This window comes from Toxorhynchites rutilus, chromosome 3 (assembly GCF_029784135.1).
Source record: "Toxorhynchites rutilus septentrionalis strain SRP chromosome 3, ASM2978413v1, whole genome shotgun sequence".
NCBI lineage: Eukaryota > Metazoa > Arthropoda > Insecta > Diptera > Culicidae > Toxorhynchites > Toxorhynchites rutilus.
This window is the reverse complement of record NC_073746.1, coordinates 145,383,582-145,408,118: the sequence shown is the minus strand read 5'-3', so window position 1 is coordinate 145,408,118 and position 24,537 is coordinate 145,383,582. Positions and strand designations below refer to the sequence as shown.

Sequence of the window (24,537 nt, the reverse complement as noted above, 5' to 3'; positions counted from 1 at the left end):
TTTCTATGCCAAGCAATACGCCTTGAATGCATTCTAAGTGACCAGCTCAGGAACATGTGCGACTATAATGCATGTCAGAAGGGTCTCTTAGAAGAAAAATCTGATCGAGGCAGAATCACCCGAACGGAATACAATTTTGCATATGTACCGTAATGAGATGTCAGAGATGTGTTCTTTTTCGTTTTAAGGTTATGATCAGACTTCCTGTGCGCGCGCTTTATTTTCGAGAGACGAGTATCGATTTTCTCTTCCTCACAACCCTTCCATGCAGCGTTGCCAATGTTCCAGTTTAAACTGAATTCTTCCAGTTTTTTCTCTCGATTCAGTCAAACAGTTAAATCCTGAAATCTTCCAGTTTTTTGTGATATCATCCAGTTTTATCCAGTATTTTTATGTGTGCTTCAGTTTTACCCATTTTATGTACAATAAATTCACAATGCATAAATAATATCCCTCACTCACTCTTCCTATACCTTGACCAATTTGTTTTTTTGACATTCATCGTCTGATCGTTCCAATGTGTATTTATCTTGGATCGACCTTTTTTTCATCTCAGTGCTTTTTTTTCTCTCGCTATTTTTTTTTTTTTTGCAATATGGTTAGGTTAACATTACGCATGCTCTAAGCTCTCCTATTTGATGCATGAAACCAACTGAAACCAACCACGCAAAAGTGACAAACCGAAGATCGATTTTTCTTGCTCTACATTATTCGTGAGATAGCAACGAATATGGTCAAAAGGAACACTTCAGAAATCAAAATTCGCGTTAGAAGAAAATGAACAGAAGGTTGAAGTTAGATTCCGTGACCCCATGCACCTCAATTAATCTGGGCATGACATGACATGATGGACTCGAAGCAATAACAACAATATTTTTGAAGTTTTACCCAAAAAAACCTATTTACTTATGTCACTTTGAGGCAGGTACACGAGAAAGTCTCGCGAGCACTAATGCACGAGCATCTCTTCGTGTACACAACATATGTGCATCGTTCGCATCGAAACGCGACGAGGCATTTCCTGAACACATCACAAAATTTTACGTAAGAGAAGAGAAAGAGCCAATCCCAAGCTCGCGTGCTAAAGCCCGGTCTTATCGTTTGCACATGGCAGTGCTGTGTGGAAGAGAAAATCGGTACTCGTCTCTCGGAATTTCAGCGCGCACAGGAAGTCTGCTCGCTCGGCTGCCTTCTACCTCGCTCATTTGTTGCAGACAGATCCCAATGACTTTGTGAGATGCGAGACTGGATAACGCAAAGCACACTGTTTCTTTTGCGTGCTGTGCGAGATATCGGAAAGTCTAGTTATGATGATTTTTATAAAGTCATTTTTGGGAAAACGGCGAAAAAAATATTTTTTGGACCACCCTAAAATGGAAATGGGCAAAAAAAATAAAAAAATACGGGTCTAATGTTTTGCGATAAAGAACAAAATTACCACTCCTTACGAAAATCGGAGAATCACTATATCGGTTTGGCGTGGAATGGCTGAGTGTGCCAAATCTTTTGCCAAATCAGAAAACAGACAAAGTTTTCATGGAAAAAATTCAGCTTTAATATCTGTAATTGATAGATTTTCATAATTTATTTAAAAAACGAATCGAAAACGAATAAATTCTCTCTAAGATTTTTTAATGCATTACAATACGATTCTCTAATCATAAATGGTTTGAACTAGGGAAATTGAAAGCATTTCCATGTTCACATCCATTTGGCTGTGCCTTTCTGTGTGTTACCAATCGGACCTATCAATAATGAGCATACAATGTAGCAGCAGGGTACAGATTTCATTTACGATTCATCAGTCACCGGACTAGTAACCAGAAGGTAGCGATCATCGAGACATTTGGAAAGCCTTTTTAAAATTCGAGTGATTTAATATCCGAAGTGATGACACAATTTCATCGTCAATAATTTTTCTAAAAAAAAAATCAATAAGTTAAGTTTCAGAACACTCGGAGAGGATCGGGATAGTAGACAGACGCTTCTACAAAGAAGTGCTTCACATTATTCCGTGTATGCCCTTGAAATACATGTTATTTTTATACGTATAGATTCTGTCTGATCTACATGTTTGGCTACATTCGTGCTATACGAACACAGGTAGTGATTGAACTATGAAATTATTATTATCCTGCAGTTATAAATTCGTTCATCGTTCAATCTCAAATCCATTTAGAATTTTGAACCGCAAAGAAAAACTCCGGTTGATTAGTGAAACATTTACTGTGCTCCATGTATTGCTGATAGTTGTCATGTTCAAAACGAAAAGAAGTAGCTAGAATACATTGAACTAGAAATGACATCGAATTTGTAACCATAAAACGTTAAAACAATAAGGAAACACCGAAGTGCACAACACATGTAGGACGCTTTGGTATTCCGTCGCCATCGCCGCGGCATCGAACACTACCGCCAAATGATCATTAGCCAAAAATAAAAGTGTCTAAATAACCTCACAAGTGTACAACGCGCACCGCACCGGCATTGATTTCTGTCAAAATGTTCCGAACAGAAAGCAGTACTCCTGATCCGAGGGTAGCAAGAGAATTTCCTGTACGGTGGCTCTGTCCACAGCTTTATGGTACATGGACTATTTGGATGCAAATTTGGTAATTGATACAAACAAAAAAGTGGTCGTGGAAGAACCTTCCTTATGCGATCGATGGACAGAACGGGTGGGCGTCAACAGATCTGGATTGTTGTAGAATAAGTGTGACCACAAATTTTGAAGGAAGATGATATGTCAAGGACGATCGAAATTGTTGGGGTAATTCAAGACAATATAAAGGATTATGACTATAAGATATTGCAATGCAATTTTTACGACGTTGATCAGCCATAAAACATTTATTCGTCACGTATCTCCTCAGAAGGCACTCGATAAAACACAACAATCTCTCCAGTAAGACAATAAAGTTTTTTAATTTAGGTCAGTTGTTCGCCAAAACGAGAGTATAATCGTGCATTGATTCAAACAATGGGAGAATCAAATTAATTATTACCAACAGTGCCGACTCATCGCATATTAGTAATGATACGGTGTTAACGATTGCGACGGATCACTTTTGCAAAAATCTCATTCCGGCTGCTGATGACTGCAGCCCTATGAGAAAATTCAACAAAAAATAACACCTACAACAAACCGCGATCGATTGTGCGCGGTGGGTTTTTAAGCATTTTGCCTCTCGTTTTTCCTCTGAACAATTGGAACGTCGCAGAAAGCGCTTAAGCAATTTGTTTGTGTTTGTGTTATTTCACACGCCGAAAATTCTCACCCGTGGCAACTGAAGTAATATCCTCACGAACTTTTTGTTTTGTTTTGCATAGCGCGTACCTTCTGGGCGGCCCATGATGATTGACCCAAGAGCGGCGGTGGATGGGAATTCAATGTCGACACCGCGATGTATTCTGATAACAATACTTGTCTAATGTTAGTTTCCCAAAGTATTTTGAAAGGTTCTGCTGGACTGAATGGTAAACAATGGGACCGACACAGATTTTGTCAACTATGCCAGATCTTCGTGGAAAATTGATTGTGCTGCTGATGATTTAAATTAACTTGCGGCACCATATTGTTTGGCATTCATTGGGTCCTTCCATGTAAATGGTGTGAAGCGAATGGATCCTATTTTTCTGTTCTCTTCTTGTTGCGGATGGATTTGATGCTAAATACACAGAAAAAAAGTATTCTCAGTCGAAATTCGCCAGGAAGTCATGAAGGCATTCGATTGAAGATCGTGCTAAAGTTATTGAACATCATTATAAAAATAGTTAAGGGGATATTCTAGTCTAGAAATTTTATTCACCGAGTTATAGTCATTTTAATGATGCGATATCTAATCTGGTATTAGTGCGACCTCATTCTCCTATACTGGTGAATCTTAAATTGAAACCTTCCGACAATTTCACGATGCTTCTGAAAGTGTTTCGTACGATTTCAGTACAGCTGATTTTATCGCGATGAACAATTTCCTAGTACAAATTAAGTGGAAAGACGTTTTTGAAAATTGTGACGCTAACCTCGCTGCATCGATCATGTCTAGTTTTCTACTGTATGCAATCCATCAGTTTGTTCCGGTGAAGATGAGACGTGAGGATCCTAGCCCTTCCTGGTCAAATGGTACCTTGTAGGAGCATTAAAAAGTTTAAAGTTCAGCAAGCACCGTACGAATTTAACAAGAGCGAAATATTTGAAGATGAATGCTGAGTAGAGATGGACAAACCGTTCACGAACGGTATAAAAGAACTAGTACGCCGAAAAGAGTGAACGAACGGTCGTTCTTTTTCAAAGAACGGTAGTTCTATCCACGAACTGAATCCGAAAAAACGGTTTGCGAGTGAACTGTTTGTGAACGAACTGGTTAAGAACGAACTGTTTGCGAGTGAACTGTTTGAGAGCGAACTGATTGAGAGTGAACTGTCTGGGAACGAACTGTTTGAGAGCGAACTGATTAAGAGTGAACTGTTTGAGAACGAAGTGTTTGTTGCGGGCGAACTGTTTGCGAACGGACGAGTGCAGCTGAACTGATTTGTGCTGGACGGAATAGATTAATATAACGAGAACGCTTGTAAGAAAAATAAAACAATATTGTCATTTAAGAGCAAAATGCATGTAACGCAAGGTTTATTTTGTTAATGTATACTCAATTTTGTGTTAAAAATTAAATTAGATTTTCGTAGTTTTAAAGGCAAAGCTATATATTTTCAATTTCATGTATCCTTTCAATTCCGCGTAATATTAATATACTTCCTGATTATCAGAAAAAATCCGGGAAAGCTGGGGCGATTCATGAATTAGGTAACATAAAATCTCATAGTGAGGGCAAGTTAAGAAAAAAGTTTTTCCGTTGCTTTCAATCCATTGTTTGGGCTATTGCGCGTACGTGTTATCATGATGGTTTGTATTTTTTCTCTGAATGAAATATGATCTTACATGGAACCTGTGTATTGTTCAAACAGAAAATATGGAAAATTGGATATATTTTGTTCGCATTAAATTATAACATATACTTTTGTCGGCCGATAAACATATTTTCACATACAGTTTGCGACTTTTGAAGAAGGACTAAATTTCAAAAATTCCATACGTACACTATCCAATCCAACGTGGACAGAAAAACAGAAAAACAGAAAAAGCACGATTTTAGACTCCCCCCTCCCCCTCCGTGGACAAGCGTGGACATTTTCATACCCCGCCCTTTTGTCCACGTGGACATTTTTCCTTATTTTATTAGAATAATTTAGAAAATAACTGAATTGCGCATAAATTAAATTTCAATTCCATTTCAGGGGAGACCCCTGTCTAGAAGGTCGAAAAATAATGAATTTTCTTGGATTTTTTTTCGGATGTTACGAATGAAGTTAAGTGTTCGGGTATTTTGGTTATTGTTTAAGGTATATTTGAATATGTATTTCCCATTTTTTGAGTGCACGAATAATTATTATTACGCTTGTGACTATTGGATGCGTGGATGCTGTCTGAAAATCGGTACCTTGCTGGTGGTATCGGTTCTGAAGCAACGGGGTGTCGTAGAACAAATTCCAATAAATATTTTGAAACTTTAGGACAATACCTGAAGCGTTACATAGGGATTTTTGAAAATTCGGAAAATTCCAAAATGGCGGCCATTTTTGTTAAAAATGAGTTATTTTTCATGCAAAATCGCTGTTCAGAAGCTCATAAAAAATCGAAGAAATGAGATATCAAAAACCTTCCTTATGCGATCAATGGACAGAACGGGTGGGCGTCAACAGATCTGGATTGTTGTCAAATGAGTGAGACCACAAACTTTCGAGGAAGATGATATGACAAGGACGATTGAAATTGATGGGGTAATTCAAGACAATATAAAGGATTATGACTATAAGACATTGCAATGCAATTTTTACGACGTTGATCAGCCATAAAAACATTTATTCGTCACGTATCCCCTCAGAAGACACTCAATAAAACACAATAATCTCTCCAGTAAGACAACAAAGTTTTTTAATTTAGGTCAGTCGTTCACCAAAACGAGAGTATAATCGTGCATTGATTCAAACAATGGGAGAATCAAATTAGTTATTACCTACTGTGCCGACACATCGCATATTAGAAACGATACGGTGTTAACGATTGCGACGGATCACTTTTGCAAAAATCTCATTCCGGCTGCTGATGACTGCTGCCCTATGAGAAAATTCAACAAAAAATAACACCTACAACAAACCGCGTTCGATTGTGCGCGGTGGGTTTTTAAGCATTTTGCCTCTCGTTTTTCCTCTGAACAATTGGAACGTCGCAAAAAGCGCTTAAGCAATTTGTTTGTGTTTTTATTTCACACGCCGAAAATTCTCACTCGTGGCAACTGAAGTAAAATCCTCGCGAACTTTTAGTTTCGTTTTGCATAGTGCGTACCTTCTGGGCGGAAACTTTAGGACAATACCTGAAGCGTTACATAGGGATTTTTGAAAATTCGAAAATTCCAAAATGGCGGCCATTTTTGTTAAAAATGAGTTATTTTTCATGCAAAATCGCTGTTCAGAAGCAAATAAAAAATCGAAAAAATGAGATATCAAAAATCGGCTATGTAACGCTTTAGATAATCCATTTTTACTTCGTTCGGTTGATTGAAGTTAGATTCATTTCACAAAACACAAAACAGTTGTATTTCGGGATCGGTTAAAGTTACAACACATGCTTTAGTATCAAAATACAGATAATTTATTGTTCTTTCAGAAAAAAGCATTCAAAAAATAATTTTTTGGACTTTGATAATGTGTACGTTATATCGAGGGTACTTTATAACGATGGTACGTTATTTCGAAGTTTCCCTGTAAAAAGAATTTCAAGAATTGATCCTTTGTCAAGAATGAGGAGTAAAGGGTCGAAATTTGAGAGGGATTTTTGAACACCTGTAGCTTAGATGTAAATTTAAAGCTACACATTTTTAGTTCATGGATATCGTATCATTGTAAGCATTTTTTGTATTTTTTGTTTGCTTTGAAAGTTTCTATAAAATGATGCCCAATAACAATCCAATCAACCTGAATCTTTCGCTTCCATTTGGTTCATAAAAAGTTTCAGTAGAACTATTTACTACAGAGGTATTCTCTATCGAAGGAAGAAAAAATACTTTAATTTTGAATTAGGAATATTTCATGAAATAATGAAGGCACAACAAATCGATGGTCAAATATACCCACCGCAAACTTTAAAATATTTTATACAAGGTCCAGTTGTGGCTTTGACGAATGCATTATTTTATAACAGAGTTATTGCGTTTTAAAAATCACTCTAAATTTTCGATGTCGCATTTCGCTCCTCTATTTTTATTTTTTGTCGAGTGTAGTTCTTTGCCCACTTCGGAATACACACTCGATTCACTTTTAGTCGTCAGCGCAATACGAAACTGGTGATCCGGAATATTTAGATGATAGAGGATCATGAAAAATCTTCCACGCTTATGGTCAAATCTCAACTACGAAATAATTATTGAACTTTTCCTCGAGACCGGTTTTTACCTTAAACTGACTTTAATTCGAGAAGTACGCTCACTTATCACATTGCTTCCATTTGAGAAAATTTTGCATTAAATTCTGTTGTGAAACATTCAAATTAGCGGAAGATAACAAGAGGGATAACAGTGTGGTGTCAAGGAAGAAATTGTAGAGTGGTTGGAGAGCTTTAATTTAGTTTTAGTTTAATAAAAACAATTCACTTTTGGAAAATTAAAAAAAACACAATATTTGAAATGTGTTCTTTTCGCTACATCTAAAAGTTACTTGGTTTCATTAATTTAAATGTTCTACAACTGCATTCAACGCAATATTTTGTAGTCTTTCAAATGATCAGCACAATTATTTTCATGCAAATATAAATATTGACTCCTAGAATTTGTTGAAATTAAAATACTTTATAAAAATGATTTTACACGCAATTCTGTATGATAAACTATCCAGACATTATTATCCTAAGACTAGCTGTTTTCGAGATATAACAAAATGTATAGAAAATTATATTTGATGTAAAATCGTTTACCCATATCATGATATCTCAACTCATAATGGTTGAGGTTTCATGATATGGATCGTTTGATTTTAATTAATTTTAGAATATAAATGTCTATGCATACTCCGTAACTACAAAAGTTCGATCATAGGAAATTGTTTGGTCATTCACAGTTCACGTGAAATATTTTTATAATACAGATTTCACTGAAGATCAATGATATGAGGAAAAATATATGAACGTTTGACCGGGCAGTTCTCTCATGTGGCTCAATCTGTTTTTTGATAAATACGGAGTTTTGAAATTCTTAAATATGTGTTAATCAATTTCATTTTGGATGTATAGGTGGTTGTAATTAAAAAAAAACTTCCTGTCCACGTGGACCCAGTCTGTACCCCCTCCCCCCTCTCCGTGGACAAGCGTGGACATTTCATTACCCCCTACCCATCTAAAATTGTCCACGTGGTATGTGGACAGCCCCTTATCAATACCGTCTGCAGAGTCGTCTTAAGATAAATCCTGGCGTTATGTCAAAGACCAACAAAAGGACGTCGGCTTACCATCTACGTTGACTAGCGGTTTATTGGAAGTTGATACGATTATCGATATCACTGACTTGTTCTGTTCTTCAGTAATGTATTTGTCAATGAACACCTCGATCCGCAGAATTTTCCTGCTTCTACTAGGAATGTACCTCGACCTCTTGCTTCTGAACTGGATCTTGTTATCACCGACGATATGGTAATTGAGGCAGCTCAGAACATTCCATCGCTCGTCTTGAAAGGTTGTGCGTCACCTAGGGCTATTTGTATTTCTGTTATACGTGAACGATGTCAACTTCACGATGAAATGTCTGAAACTCCCGTATGCCGATGACCTGAAGCTCTACTACGTGATACAGCAACCGCGAGACGCATTATTCCTGCAATAACAATTGGAAGCTTTTCCCGAATGGTGTCTGAAGGTGCGTCCACATTATGCCGAATGATGCCGATTGGCCTGTACCAGGCGACATATTCGGTTCGTTATGTAATGTGGACACCCCATCGGGTTCACGAAGCCGAAGCCCCATCGGATGCACGAAGCCGTCACGAACACACGAAGCACAATGTCGTCAACGCTAATTTGCTTCGTTTTGTTTTGGTTCGACTTTCTCGAACCGGACTCACTTGTTTCGGGTTGGGTTCGGTTTGATTCGAGTCGGTTTTCGGCACGTCAGCAAGCCCGGGCGGTACGTCCACATTTAGTCGGCTTTACCGGGCGGCTAAGGCCGATTGGCGTAATGTGGACGCGTCTTAACGAATCGTGTGTCGCTTAACATGTCTGAGTACTCGGTTATTTCATTCGGCCGCAAACACTCCCTCTTCTGCTTTGACTATACATCGCCAGGCATCCAACGCAAACGCGAATCAACAGTTAGAGTCTTGGGGATTCTGATCGACGCTAAAATGAATTTTTAAGATCACGTCACGTATGCTGTATCTAAAAGCACTACGCAACTGGATTTTCTTTTTCTTTTTGCCAAAACCTTCGAGGACGTTTACTGCTTAAAAGCCCTATATTGTTAAATTGGGCGTCCTATCTTGGAATACTCATCCATTGCTTGTTCTCCGTATTACCAAAATGAAACACAACGCATTGAATCTATTCAAAGAAAATTCATTAGGTTCGCACCTCGTCATACTCAGATGGAGGGATCCTTTGAATTTGCCAAGCTACAAAAGCCGATGTAAGCTCATCAACTTGGAGCTATTGGACGCGAGACGCAAGGTGACGAAAGAATGCTTTGTTGGAAATCTCTTGTAGGGCAATATCGATTGTCCTATACTGCTCAGTATATTGTACATTAATACCCGTCGTCATCATTTTCGATCACACTCATTTCTCATTATATTCTCATGGAAGAACGAACATGCTTCATGCAATGCCTACATGAACCAGTGCGGAATATGTGTCGTGTTTTCAATAAGTGTTACTTTGTGTCTGATTTCAGTGTGTCACGAGAATCGAATAAGCGCAATTTTAGACGATTTTTTTGTTAGTTCAAGATATTGCTAGCTTTTTAAAAGTTGTGTAGTTAGTTTAAGTACTAGTACATTGGGATGGAAGTAGTCTGTCGACAACTAAAGGAATAAAGGGAAATGGTGGTACGACCTTGACTCAAAACAAGTTTTCTAGCTGGCGGAGTTCTCAAGTTCTACTGAACCGATTTATTTCCAATTTTATGTGAATAAATCTTTAAACATACCTCTATCGCATGAACTAATAAAAAAGTACTATTTTTCATTTCATCATTATGAAAAAAAAACAAAAAAAAAATTTTCAAACGGCCACTATTTTATCTAAAAACCAATTTTTTTGGCTTGTCCGAAGTTCATACCATGGTGGCCTCTTTACTGATTTAGAATCTATCGAGTTTCTTCTTTTCGGATAACCAGAAGGGCATGTACAATATGGCACTTTTTGGAACGCTTCCACTTCGTCAGCTTGTAATTTCTTTTCATAAAAAACCTTTTTTCTTGAAAAAAGCTCGAAACTCAGCTGTCTGATTAAAATATGGTGTTTTACAATTTTAATGGAAAACCAAGGTCAAGAAAATATCAATAATTTCTCATTGTTAGAAAAAAACGCACAACAATTTGACCTATTTAAAAAAATCGTAGCTCGAAACTCAGCTCGATGGTTAAAATACGGTGTTCTACAAATTTAATGGAAAGTCAAAGTCGGGAGAATACCACTAACTTCTCATTGTTAGAGAAAAAAGCATAACAATTCAATTCAATGAGAAATTATAGTTTACCCGCCATAAACAGTTAAAAAAATTTCTGTTACAATATTGCTTGAATTTTACAAAATTTATAGTATCATTTATAGTGTCGTATCGGACTCAAATCGTAACTATTTAAGAAAAGTAGTATATGAAAAAGCATCTACATGCAATTCTACATGACAATTAAACATAACGTTTTTTTTCTTAAGACCAATCGTTCTCGAACTACAACCAATTTTACATGGTGAAAAAGATGTTCGTGAAATACAAATGAAACACAAATATCTGCATTACTCGAAAATTAATCAAGCAAATGAAACCAAATTAGTCATATGGAGATTTTAGGGTGCAATAAATGTTTCTATGGTGGTAAGACACTCCACCCCCCTCTCTAAGGGGGGCTGCCATACAAATGAAACTCAAATTTCTGCATTACCCGAGAATAATTCAAGCAAATGAAACCAAAATTGGCATGCGAAGGTTTTAGGGGACACGAAACGTTTCTACGTTTCTATGAATAAACACTCCTCACCTCTCTGAGAGCGAAGGGTGGGGGTTGGTTTACTGCCATACAAATGAAGTATACATTTCTGCATAATTTAAGAACTAATCAAGCAAACGGAACCAAATTTGCCACGTGGAGGTTTTAGGGTGCAATAAATGTTTTTATTGTGGTTTGACAGTCCTTTCCCCTCTTTAAAGAGAGTGGGGGAGGTTGCTGAACAACTCGAGAACTAATCAAACAAATGGATTCAAACTTAGCATATAAAGGTTTTAGGGATTGATGAACGTTTCTATGGTAGTTCGACACTCTTCCCTCCTCTTTTAAGGGGGGCTCCCATACAAATGATATACAATTTCTGCATAACTCGAGAACTAGTCAAGCAAATTGAGCCATATTTGGCATGTAGAGGTTTTAGGGGGCACGAAATGTTTCTATGATGATTCGACACACCTACCCCCTCTCTAAGGGCATGGGGGCTGCCAGACCCATAAACGCGCGCTTGGTAAGAAACCGTGGATGTAAAAACGAAACATAAATTTTGGGCTGGACGATGTTTGCCGGGTCAGCTAGTTCTTTTATAAAATTCACTTTTGTAAACACTTTCTGAATATTTTCAGTTTTATTTTGATGTTTGAAAGTTTAACCCTCTACCGGCCAAGTTTTTTATTTATCTGAAAAAACCTAAAATTTCCGACTTTCAACATAAAATACTCCTAGCAGGAAGCTGCCAGCATAAAAAACAATGTGTATGTGTGATAGATGAAAATAATCTAAAGACGTTCTAGTGGGGGTGAACATTGAAAATAATGTGTGAATAATTTGAAAAGAGAATCCGTGAAGACCGTCTAAAGGCGGGCTTGGGCTGTAGAGGGTTAAGACTACTTTTCGATACACTCCTTAATCGGTTACATATTACTTACACAGATGATAAGAAAAATTGTCAAAATATTGACAAAAAAGGATATTGCAGATAGTGTGGATAGTGCAAGGACATTAAATGGTGTAGAATTACATCTATCACTGTCGCCGCACGGATCATGCCTTTAGAGCGTGATTCATGGCGAGAACGATAGAGCGGATGCTTAGATCGCGCTCTATCCTAAATACACAGAATAGCTTGCGCAGTGGCTTTATCGTAACTAATGAGGTTTTTCCGAAGTGCGATTATTGCTAGCTGAAAACCTAAATATCATAAAACTCCTCCGGCCAGCGATAACCCGCCGGGAAGGAGAACAAAACAAAAATAAGCAAAACGACGTAATGTGTTTACGATCAGAGCCTATCTCCGATCGTAAATACCGAAGGACGGGAGAAATCCCAAAAAGAGAGCACTATGGGTGCTATAAACGGAGCCTATCTCCGAGCTAGGACAATAAGTAATAAAACGGAGAGGAAAGGATAACACGCCTGCGAGCGTGTTAATAATCATCCCTCGTTCGCCCGTCTGGCTTAGAATAAATAATTGTAATTTTCTCTCTCTTATGCTACACCCTTCTGGGGTAGATAAGAAGGCAATGTCTGTAACAAATTAATGTATATAAGAGAAAACTTGAACAGAATAAAGGCACTCTCAACTGGACACTCTCAACCATACCACGGACGTAGGAGCGTCGTGGCGAAGTACCGAACCCCTCTTTTTTGTCATAAACGTATCACAACCCTGGACATCGCCCGAGCATCCTGGACACCATCGGGAGCACCCTGGACATCATCGCCGGCAGATCCCAGCGCAACAAGCGCTGGTAAGTATTGAACACCCCTCCTCCAAAGATCCGAAATTCCAACCACCCTTCCTCTCCCTTTTCCTTCCCTTGGCTCCGCCCGGCCAAACTCCCAAGTGACGCGGTACTACCGGATCGCACCAGTAGGCGCATACTCGTTATGCGCTCTACGTGATCTGGCCTACCACATAGCGTCCAGTAAAGGGCTTTCCCTTCGTGTCATCAGCACGATCTCGAACTGCAGCCACATTTGGTGGCTCCAGAGAGGATCTTTCCTCCAGCGTAATCAGCACGATACCCTGCAGCCACATTTGGTGGCTCCAGAGAGGAGTCTTTTCCTAAAGACACTGTACGAACTCACAACACGCTCGGTTGAGTTGAGAATCCTGTTAAATTGATTTGCGCCCGTCGTTGAACGGAGAGGTTCGGTCTTGTAAAGACGAACAAGGTGAGGTTGTCTGTGGACATCACCATTTAGCCAAGAGGCAAATTGCGCATTTCAAGAAACAGAAATTGGGTCCTGAAAGACGGACAAATTAGGCCGTAGAAATCGGCATCTTGTTGAAACAAGTCCAGCTTTATAAACAGACCGATCGCCAGTCAGGCATAGTTGGACGAAGGCAACCAGGCGCCTCGTCAACATCAACTGTAATCCGGTCACGAGGGCCGGAAGACGAATATTGTGCAACGTTTGAAATCAGCGTAGGCAACTAGGCGCCACGCTTGGTTAAGACAAGGCGAAGGCAACCAGGCGCCTCGCCACTTGCGCATTATAACACAGTTTAAACATCGAGTGACGGCAACCAGGCTCCTCACTCAGGAATAATGATATCAAGCTTTACGAGATCATCACGCCCGTGCTGTGATGCATGTGGCAAGAAAATTGAACTAGACAATCTGGTCCAATGCAGACAGTGCAAAAGGAATTATCATCATTCCTGTGTAGGACATACACCCACTGAAGAGGAAACCTATTTAGTATGCTCGCTTTGTTCCCCTACCAAAACAAACGAAAGTGAGGGAAAGGCACAGGCACCTGCAGCGTCTCATCCCTCAACTAATTCGAGGGAACAAAAACAGATAGAGGAGCTGACGAATCTAGTTACACAACTAGCTGAGATGCATGTTAGCGAACGCAACAACATAACCACATTAAAAAAGGAAATAGTAACAATGCAGGCATCACTCAACGCTTTAGTCGTGGGCGCAACGACAATAGCAACACAGCGACAAACAGAATTACCATGCTCTCCGGCGCAAGCGCAGTCAACTGAACCCCTAATCAATATCTCCGGGCAACAACGTGACCGAGCAACGATTCAAACACCACTACCAATGAGATCCGGTCCATCAATTGGCTGGGAGCAGAGTGCAATGATGCCAGCTCCACAGCATGGAGATTTTACGATTCTAATGAAGAGGCAAGCTTTGACTCCCTTGCCAAAATTCAGCGGGTCGCCCAAAGATTGGGCTAAATTCAAAAGGATCTACGAAGTCAGCACGAGAGAATGTGCGTTTTCCAATCATGAAAATCTCTCCAGACTTGAAGCTGCCCTTGAAGGACGCGCAGCTAGAAGCGTGCAGCAACTATTTATAAACTCGGAAAATGTTCCGAGTATAATAGAGAGACTAGAGGAAAATTTCGGAAACCCTAAATTCATATATGAGGAACTACTGCACGATCTACAGAAGCTTAAAAGAGAAAGTAGATCAATAATAATCGAAATGTCAGATGCTTTAGAAAATATGGTGGCAAACATGACGATCATAAATCAAAGAGGTTACCTACTAGATGCGAGGTTAATAGAAGACCTAGTTAAGAGACTACCTTATAACCTGCAAATAGAATGGACACGCCATAGAACGACGACTGGTGATGCCCCATCTTTAGAAGAAATGAGTAACTGGCTGAAACCTCACGCCAAAATAATGAGGAATATGGCTTCTCCTCTACCTTCTACAGTTAGAAGCCAGATACATGTCCATCAAGAGATGCCACGCATGAAATGTCCGGTTTGCTCGAATAACCATAAAATCTTCGATTGCACGGAATTTAAGAACTCCAACATCCAAAAAAGATGTCGATTGGCAGTACAATGTAAAATATGTTTCGGATGTCTAGGCACCGGACATATGGTTAAAGATTGCAGACGATCTAGGAGGTGCGGCTTGAGTGGATGTAACAAGCACCACCACAGAATGTTACACTCGAATCCAGACATGGAACCAACACCTCGTAATACGTCCGCTACAGTTCCGCTTGAAGCCAACTGCAATATTCACAAGTCCTCAGCAAACGAGATATACTACCAGGTGATTCCAGTAACACTTCAACACGGAAGGCATTCAGTCGATACATATGCCTTCCTAGACACAGGGTCTTCCCTGACATTGCTAGATGAGGAAATGGCAAACTCCTTGGACCTATACGGCAGAGAAGAACCACTACAATTAAAATGGACACAGGACGTGTCTCGAAACGAGCTGAACAGTAGAAAAGTACAAGTTCGCATTCAGGGGTCGTCCAGAAGGTCGTACCGACTTGACGGTGTAAGAACCATTAAAAACTTACAACTTCCGACTCAGACAATGAACTACAAAGCAATGGCTACAAAATATCCGCATTTGGAAAACCTTCCGATCGAAAGCTACGAGCTTGCAAGGCCAACAATTCTCATAGGGCTGAATCAAAGCCATTTGCTTACCGCCATGGAAACAAGAAGGGGAAGTGACAATGACCCAATAGCAGTCCGAAGTAAGCTTGGATGGTTTATTTTCGGTAATGTCAGATCAATTTATCAAAACGATCATGAACTATTGCAACACGATAAAGAACTACGAGATATGATGGCTGCGCACTTCTCAATCGATGAATTTAGCATCAGACAACCAATAAGAGTCAACGACAACCCCTTGCCCTTAGAACCGGTCAACAAGTATACCACCGCGAGTTCTAACAACGTAATGCTGATAACCTCGACCGAAGATAAATCAAAAAAATCAACGCGAAAAAAAAGACGTAGAAATAAGACTACAACAAAAGGCATTTCTAAATCTTGGTTCAACATCTCACGTATATTGAAAATAATGATGTTGTTCGTAATGTCGTTCACGTTGATCAACGCTATATCCATAAAACCCGTTGACAAAGACGGTCTAATGTTCGACCACGAAGGAACGTGCTTATTACATAGAGGCATATGGCAAACGAATATACAAACCAACGTAGTGCCCGATGAAGACATTGAAGTAATTAACTCGATACGGAATAATGTGACAGTAGCGATGAAAGACATGGAGTTTGTCATCGAAGACTCTCTCCTAGAGCAAATTGCAACATCTGTTGAACGTTTATGCGATGATGCGATTGATGAGATCAAGCAGACAACGAGAACTAAACGAAGCAAAGGGTTCTTCGGTTTTTTGGCGGACTTAATATTTGGTAGCGACGATATGGAAAACGAGCTACAGGCAATGAGGGTTCATGAAGACGAAAAAATTCACCAAATATCGGAGTCAATGGTAAAAATGAATACCAAGGCGTCCAAAATGGGAGAACAGCTTAACGAGAGATACTATAAATTGTACAAAGACATGACTCAATTAAAACAATTATATTCTGCGGATAAGGTTCAAAGGTTACGAACAACGATGTTAGAAACCACGATATTGGCACGAGAAGTTATCGATGGAACATTGAATAGATATAGGAAAGTTCGAACGTTTCCTTTGTCCGTCGACGAACTAGCCCAAACCAGAAAAAACATTTCACAAGCGTTGCCAACTGGTTACATTGTCCTGGATCACCCATCAGCCGTAAAATACAACACGCGTGTAGTCAACGGCTCCCTCATAATTACCATGACGAGTGTTGTCATCAACAAAGTTGAGTTCGAGGTATTTAAGATAATACCAATCCCACGGGCTGAGAATGGCTCAATTATTGTAACAGAACATGATCGCATCGCGGTAGGCCACAACCAAGACTTCTTCTACCCATCGATCGAACTAACAAAACTGAATGATACGCATTTAATTACGGTTCAACCAGAACTGAGTAAGGAAGTGGATTGCGTAGCGGCTGTCATACTGCATATCGCAAGTACCCGCAAATGTGCAACAAAACTGTTAACCACGCCTTACGCTATGATGGAGACACTGTCCACTCCTAATACCGTTTTATACTATGCATCCGATACAAAGGCAATAGTTATACATTGCGACAACGTGGTAATGTCACCACCTTATGAGGCAGCAGTAGTAACTCTCCAGCCAGATTGCCGTATACAATCCAACAACAAAACGATACATGCAAGTTTAAATGGCATGAACAAGAAGATTGCAACATACTTCAAATCTAAATACCAGGTGGCCGATCACCTATTGGACGAATTCAATGACACCGTAAAAGATGTGGTGGAGCCGAAGCCCGATAATCCCTACGATAACAACGCTATGATAACCGTGTACAACAGTTTGGATCCCTTCCATCCGAAATCGAAGTATCTTTGGAGGAACGCCGCCCTTTTCGTAAGCATACTAATGATTATAATCGGGATCATTTATCTACGTTGCTGCAGACGAAGATGCTGCACCAGATCCAGAGCCACAGCAGGACCCGATGTCCATATCCGAATGGACAACCTATTGAACCGGCAACAATTAGAAGACACAGCGCTTTAAAACCAAGCATTGGAGGGACGTTCAATGAAGCAAGGCGGCATGCCGAAGAATTGAAGAGAAAAAGTGATTTAAAACTCTGTTAGACCATAAGTACACAAAATGTAAAATAGAAGAAAATAATTGAATATGAAATAATTGTAGTCAAAATGAGGAATCTGACAATGAATAAGAAATATAAGCAACAAAGGGTTGCATAAACTGACGAGAAGATATGTCGTCTAATGTAATAGTAAAAAATATAATTTGTTCAGTGAAAGAAGCAATTAGGCGCCGTTGTATGGCTATTAAAGTACATAAAGTTGAAGACTCTTCTATGGATAGAAGAAGTATTGAATTTGAAAATTGAATACTCCTGCGAGAGTAAAATGAAGTGTAACACAAAGCTAAAATGAATAGGATTTGCATTGTAAATGAATCTGAAGGCAAAGTGGCTAATAAATTGTAACGAAGCAAAGAATGAATTTATAACACACCATGTATGAAGAATAAACGGAAGTCATCCGCTCATAGCAAACGAATTGCATTGTATAACTTCAGGTTAGGAAATTGAATGTAAGAAAAACATAATATTGAAAAAAGAATATAAGATGAAACAATTGCGAATTATACAGTAATAAAAGATACAGCATCAGAAGCATAGAAGAAAAAATTATTAGAAACAGATGCGGCGTAGCTCAATTGGTAAATCTGCCTTACGCGATTTACGAGGGCCGGTATGTCGCCGCACGGATCATGCCTTTAGAGCGTGATTCATGGCGAGAACGATAGAGCGGATGCTTAGATCGCGCTCTATCCTAAATACACAGAATAGCTTGCGCAGTGGCTTTATCGTAACTAATGAGGTTTTTCCGAAGTGCGATTATTGCTAGCTGAAAACCTAAATATCATAAAACTCCTCCGGCCAGCGATAACCCGCCGGGAAGGAGAACAAAACAAAAATAAGCAAAACGACGTAATGTGTTTACGATCAGAGCCTATCTCCGATCGTAAATACCGAAGGACGGGAGAAATCCCAAAAAGAGAGCACTATGGGTGCTATAAACGGAGCCTATCTCCGAGCTAGGACAATAAGTAATAAAACGGAGAGGAAAAGATAACACGCCTGCGAGCGTGTTAATAATCATCCCTCGTTCGCCCGTCTGGCTTAGAATAAATAATTGTAATTTTCTCTCTCTTATGCTACACCCTTCTGGGGTAGATAAGAAGGCAATGTCTGTAACAAATTAATGTATATAAGAGAAAACTTGAACAGAATAAAGGCACTCTCAACTGGACACTCTCAACCATACCACGGACGTAGGAGCGTCGTGGCGAAGTACCGAACCCCTCTTTTTTGTCATAAACGTATCACAACCCTGGACATCGCCCGAGCATCCTGGACACCATCGGGAGCACCCTGGACATCATCGCCGGCAGATCCCAGCGCAACAAGCGCTGGTAAGTATTGAACACCCCTCCTCCAAAGATCCGAAATTCCAACCACCCTTCCTCTCCCTTTTCCTTCCCTTGGCTCCGCCCGGCCAAACTCCCAAGTGACGCGGTACTACCGGATCGCACCAGTAGGCGCATACTCGTTATGCGCTCTACGTGATCTGGCCTACCACATAGCGTCCAGTAAAGGGCTTTCCCTTCGTGTCATCAGCACGATCTCGAACTGCAGCCACATTTGGTGGCTCCAGAGAGGATCTTTCCTCCAGCGTAATCAGCACGATACCCTGCAGCCACAATCACATTGAATGAGACGATATCGCATTACATGATAGGTGGCATCTAAAATTTTGGCATTAGCTGTCCTGTCTCTACTTTTTCTGATAGGTTTTTTTTTATTTCGTTTATGCTTGCTTAGTTTTGCTTAAAATGTCGTCGAAACAAGAAGCATTTCGCGAACACGTTATATAGTTCTACCAACTGCAAATGTTGCGGCGGCGATTGTTTACCATTTTTAAATTTGAAAATTTTTAAATAATATAGACGTTAGGAAAAAAATAGAATGTTCAATCCTTGAAACATTGTAAAACAAATCTCAAATATAAAAAAAAAACACGTACGAACACATTTTAAAGCAGTACTGTGCCTCAAAACTTTATTTAAAAATTCCAAAGTTTCAAACTTCCAAAACATTGTACCGCACAAAATTATGAAAATAAAATCACAAATCAAAAACACGTGCATTTGAATGAAAATCGTGTTTGAATGGATCTATAAATTTGAAAAAATCCAAAATTTCGAAATACCAAAAAAATGGCTTTAATTTTAAAATTTTCATTTTCGATGGATTTTTTTTAATAATTTATCGTGGAACACCATAGTAGACGCACTTTGAGTATTTTTTCAAATTTTCATTCTCAAGCATATTGAGAATGGAGTAAAAACCAACGTTTTCTCCATAGCTTGTATATTGAGCCATATGGGGATTCAGAAAAATTACCTTATTTTCAAATTTTGTACCCTATACAATATTTTCCATAGCTCTTGTTTTTTTTCTAGATTTTTTCAGAAATAATACTGATTTCGCCCGATTTTTACTTTATCAGAATAAAAATCGACAGCAATGGGTTGAAAATACAATTCTGGACTCTCAATCGAAGTTATTGCTGGTTTGGTGGGATTTACGCTTGTATCAGTGTGATTTTCTTCCCCGGTCAATGACTCTCCGACGGGGGTCTTCGTAGCCACTTGGTTACGTGTTCGCTTACTAAGCGATCGATCGTGAGTTCAAACTTAGGGCCCTCAATTGACCATCTTTGTGTTGTTATAGAATAACTACGTCCACGCAACCATCATCAGCTATGGAGATCGATCCACGGTGGAACAAAGGTCGATTCATCCATACAACTGCTCTGCTCTGCAAGAAACATCGGGCTGCTGCTCTATAAATAACCCAACAATGATCAATATCAACTGTCTCCGCTGTTGATATTGATCATTGTTGCTGCCGGTCTGCTGAACAATGGAAGAACAGATAGAATACCCTTACGCCTAAATGACTACTACATTGCAATTTACCATAATGTAAAGGAACAGAAAACCTGACGCCTAAATGGCTACTACTACTACTGTGTAATTTACAATTTATAGAAACATAAACATATGTACATGTACACGATAAAAACCCGGCTCTGTTACAGATAAAATGATAATGAGCCTGATAAATAAATAAATGGGTTAAAAAAAAAATTACTCTCCGATTATCAAGGATTGTTGACACATTTTATTCGAATTTCTCGAAAACTGTAGGACTTCACACATAAAACTTGTATAACAGATTTTGATTACATATTTCATAGATAAAAATATCGAGCTGGTGATACAAAAGTATGACAGGAGACTTCTTCCCTATCTTCAATTATAATATTTATCATATTTGGTCCTGTTAACTCGATCAGACACCAAGGCTGAATAAGGATCCTGAAATATCGACTACAATAAACTTTAAATTTTCTCAACTACCTGAACAACCAGTACTGCAAATTGTCTGGCCATGCTGTGATGGTATATACACAAAAAAAATCTATTTCTTCTCTTAGATCAGTTTTAGTGACCGTCTCAGAGCCAATATGATTAATTATGTGGATTGGTGCAAAATCTCTTGAACCTTTCGATAAATGGATGAGGAATAACCGATAGAATCTAAATTTCTTTAATTTGTACCCCTGATATTTTCCCGTAAGACAAAATCCTACGTTCAAAGGTGCCATGTCAAAAATGTTAACATAAAACAAGAAGAGCGCTAAAGCGCTTCCCACAGTAGTTTTGGCATCAAACAACCACTGGATCCATAGTTTGTTTCATTTCTAAACAAACAGATACAAATCAACTTTACGTTCCTATTGTACCTCGACACCAATGCTAGGATGTTTAGTAATGCTTATTGGAAAGCATCTCAATAGTCCTATAATTCGGCCTTTTGGCATAATATTCGCCCTTTATGATCATATAAACCATAACAATAATTCAATGTTCTGTATGCGTATATCAATTTTTTGACAACAGCGAGCATTTTTTGTAGTTCCCTACATGATCACTATAATAATGACCCAATTTGGGTTGCTTTAAATGACCAAAATAACAGCTGTATAATATTCAACTCCTAATTATACAAACGTTATTTTTTATTGGGTTAATTCATCTGATTCGAAGGGAATAGCTAAAACTAATATGTGTTCATATGCTAATGATACTCGGCGAATGCGAGGGTCAGAAACATGATCCTAAATACCTATTGGCATAATTCTGTGGGGGTTAAACAAAAACTAGCTGTTATTCATGCGTCCAAAAAATCGATTTTGGCAACTTATCTAAAAATTTAATTTTGCCAAAACCGTCATATTATTATTTATTATATATTATTTATTATTTATTATTTATTATTTATTATTTATTATTTATTATTTATTATTTATTATTTATTATTTATTATTTATTATTTATTATTTATTATTTATTATTTATTATTTATTATTTATTATTTATTATTTATTATTTATTATTTATTATTTATTATTTATTATTTATTATTTATCATTTATTATTTATTATTTATTATTTATTATTTGTCATTTATTATCTATTGTTTATATTCTTCCTTCCAATTATACTCAGATCTAGAATGAGTATCTTTGTCCAGTATCACAGTCTACGATCAAGGGCAAATTCCTAGCAATGCCGTCACTTGAGACGGCTCGTTGCACACCTGGGTAAACGAAGCACAATTTCTTTGTGCCATGTCAATGCTCATTACTTTTCCTTTTGTACAACGGAGAAACGCTTTGCGGCGAATGATAAAAGTGCACTTATGAGTTTTCTAAGCCACAAACCGACCGCTTTCTTATCTACCCACGTATGCTCGGCAATCTTCCGCCTGGATGCGGAAAGTGCATTACACTCGCACAACTAATATTTACTGTGGTTGTTTGTCGTTTTTTTTTGCGCATTGGCAACAAAACTAATATCGGGGCACTTTGGATACTTAACGCGGCGCAATTATATAATCATGAGTGACGGGGCTTCGGTATTGACATATCCATACATATCTTACCTTGGGCAGCCGGGAAGCTCTGCATACGAGGCGTGTGTTCACTCAACACATCATTTCTGGGGAAGAAAAAAAAAGAGAAAACAAACAATTACTATTTTTGATTATTAATCAGCGCAGTATGACACTGGGGATTGCTATAATTAAGTTGCAGCTTTCGTCGACGTGAAGCGAAAAGGGCCGGCCTCGCGCTCGAGTGATTAGGGGCGAAGTCTGATTAGCAAGATGACCACCGAGCGCTTTGACAGGAGTCCGTAAGTTACTGACTGGGAATTATTAACTTTCTATTGCGACCACCGTGTAGATCTCGTGTTGGCGATCTAAGGTTAATGATCTAATGGTTTCTAGCAGTCAGCATCTACGGAAGCTTTGTTTCGATAATTAAAATTCCCAACTCAAACGCATTTAACTTCCGCGGAGTTCAATTTTTGATTAATTGAGATCAAGCGAACACAGTTAGTGTTGAATATTCTGAAGAGCTCTCAATCTGAGAACAAGATGACAGCGGATGTTTGCTCGAGGGTACTTAGTGACTCCGTTGCTCAGATCGACGGTGGCTGCGTTGCTTCCGCGGGGTGACGAAGTGTCGTTTGTGTCGATGAAATGCATGTTTTTCGCTTCACTTCCTCAATATAGCACGAGGCTTTCATGGTCGTTCGGCTCACGAATAATGACATTGCAGGTAAACGTTTAGACCCTACATTTTCGTTCGGTGTCTCTTCTGTGGTAAACGATCGAATGTATAGGTTCAGGGTTCAAGCTTGTTCGAATTCATCTCGTTTACCGAAAATTATTTCATATTTAGCCATTAATTCACATAGAATGTAGCGTTTATATATCTGAAAAAATTGATGAAGATATTTGCAGATTTTCTCTATAGCTTCGTTCGGCATTCAGGAACAGTGAAATGTCATCCATTCTACTCCATGTTTATCCGGTTATATCTCATTTAAATAGATTAGATAAAACGTACGCTTAACAAAATCGCCTGGGGACACGAGAAAATTTAAAAATACCCCTAAACAGATCAAGCTCGCGACAAATTCAAAAATGTCCTGTCGATAAATAAAACTGTATAAGTATTTGCCTTTTGCATAAGGCAATATTTTTGGTCCAATTTAGTATGCATGTTTCGAATTAAAAAAGGTGTTGGACCGGTGTTATCTAGAAACAGGCAATAAAATCTGTCGAATCGAGATATGTTGCCAGTCCATGTTGTTATGTAAATGTATATGCTTCTGTTGTTTGATTTGTATTATAAATAGAAAAAAAACGGATGTGTCATCCAGTAGAATACTTTCAATCAATGAATGATATTTCTTCCGAGTCATGCAAAACATTTTGAAGATCACAAGCCATAGTTTCAAATGTCCAAATTTTGGCTTTAGTTTTCCTGCAATCTCGATTTGAAATTACGTTGCATTCGTGATTTCGCTCGAACAATTTCGATGCATCGTCATAACGTGTAGTAGATACTGAACCAACTTCCTCACCTCAACAACAGAATGCATTTGAAATTTTTATATACTGCCAAAATTTCAAGCGCATTAAAACAAGTAACCTTACTTCGTCTAAAGCCAGGCGTATCGCCGGCGAGCGAGTATTTTGAATGAGCACAACGTGTTATTGAAATACTTCAAATCACACTTGCTCGGTTTACAAAATGATAATCACGTTATTGTCACCAATTCTGATGAAACATCTGCTGGAGAGCATGTGTCTAGATTCAGTGCGCAAGCGTTACTAAAATCATAGAAGGTGTCTGCACAATGACGCGAGAAATTGTGATTTAAAAAAAAAACAATAATCTGGAATTCATCGTTAACGTTC

At 38.7% G+C, this 24,537-nt stretch overlaps 1 protein-coding gene and 2 pseudogenes across 6 annotated transcripts in view; 2 read left to right on the top strand and 1 right to left on the bottom strand.

Annotated features, from left to right (window-relative positions):
- LOC129773113 (uncharacterized) overlaps positions 1-24,537 on the bottom strand; it is a 281,523-nt gene that overhangs the window by 141,070 nt on the left and 115,916 nt on the right. For all 6 annotated transcript variants that reach the window (XM_055776668.1, XM_055776667.1, XM_055776669.1 and 3 more), the window contains one exon: positions 22,711-22,766. The gene's annotated coding sequence lies outside the window, so the exon portion shown is untranslated. The remainder of the gene's footprint in view (positions 1-22,710; positions 22,767-24,537) is intronic.
- Positions 12,382-12,510, top strand: LOC129780793 (U4 spliceosomal RNA; annotated as a pseudogene).
- Positions 18,481-18,609, top strand: LOC129780791 (U4 spliceosomal RNA; annotated as a pseudogene).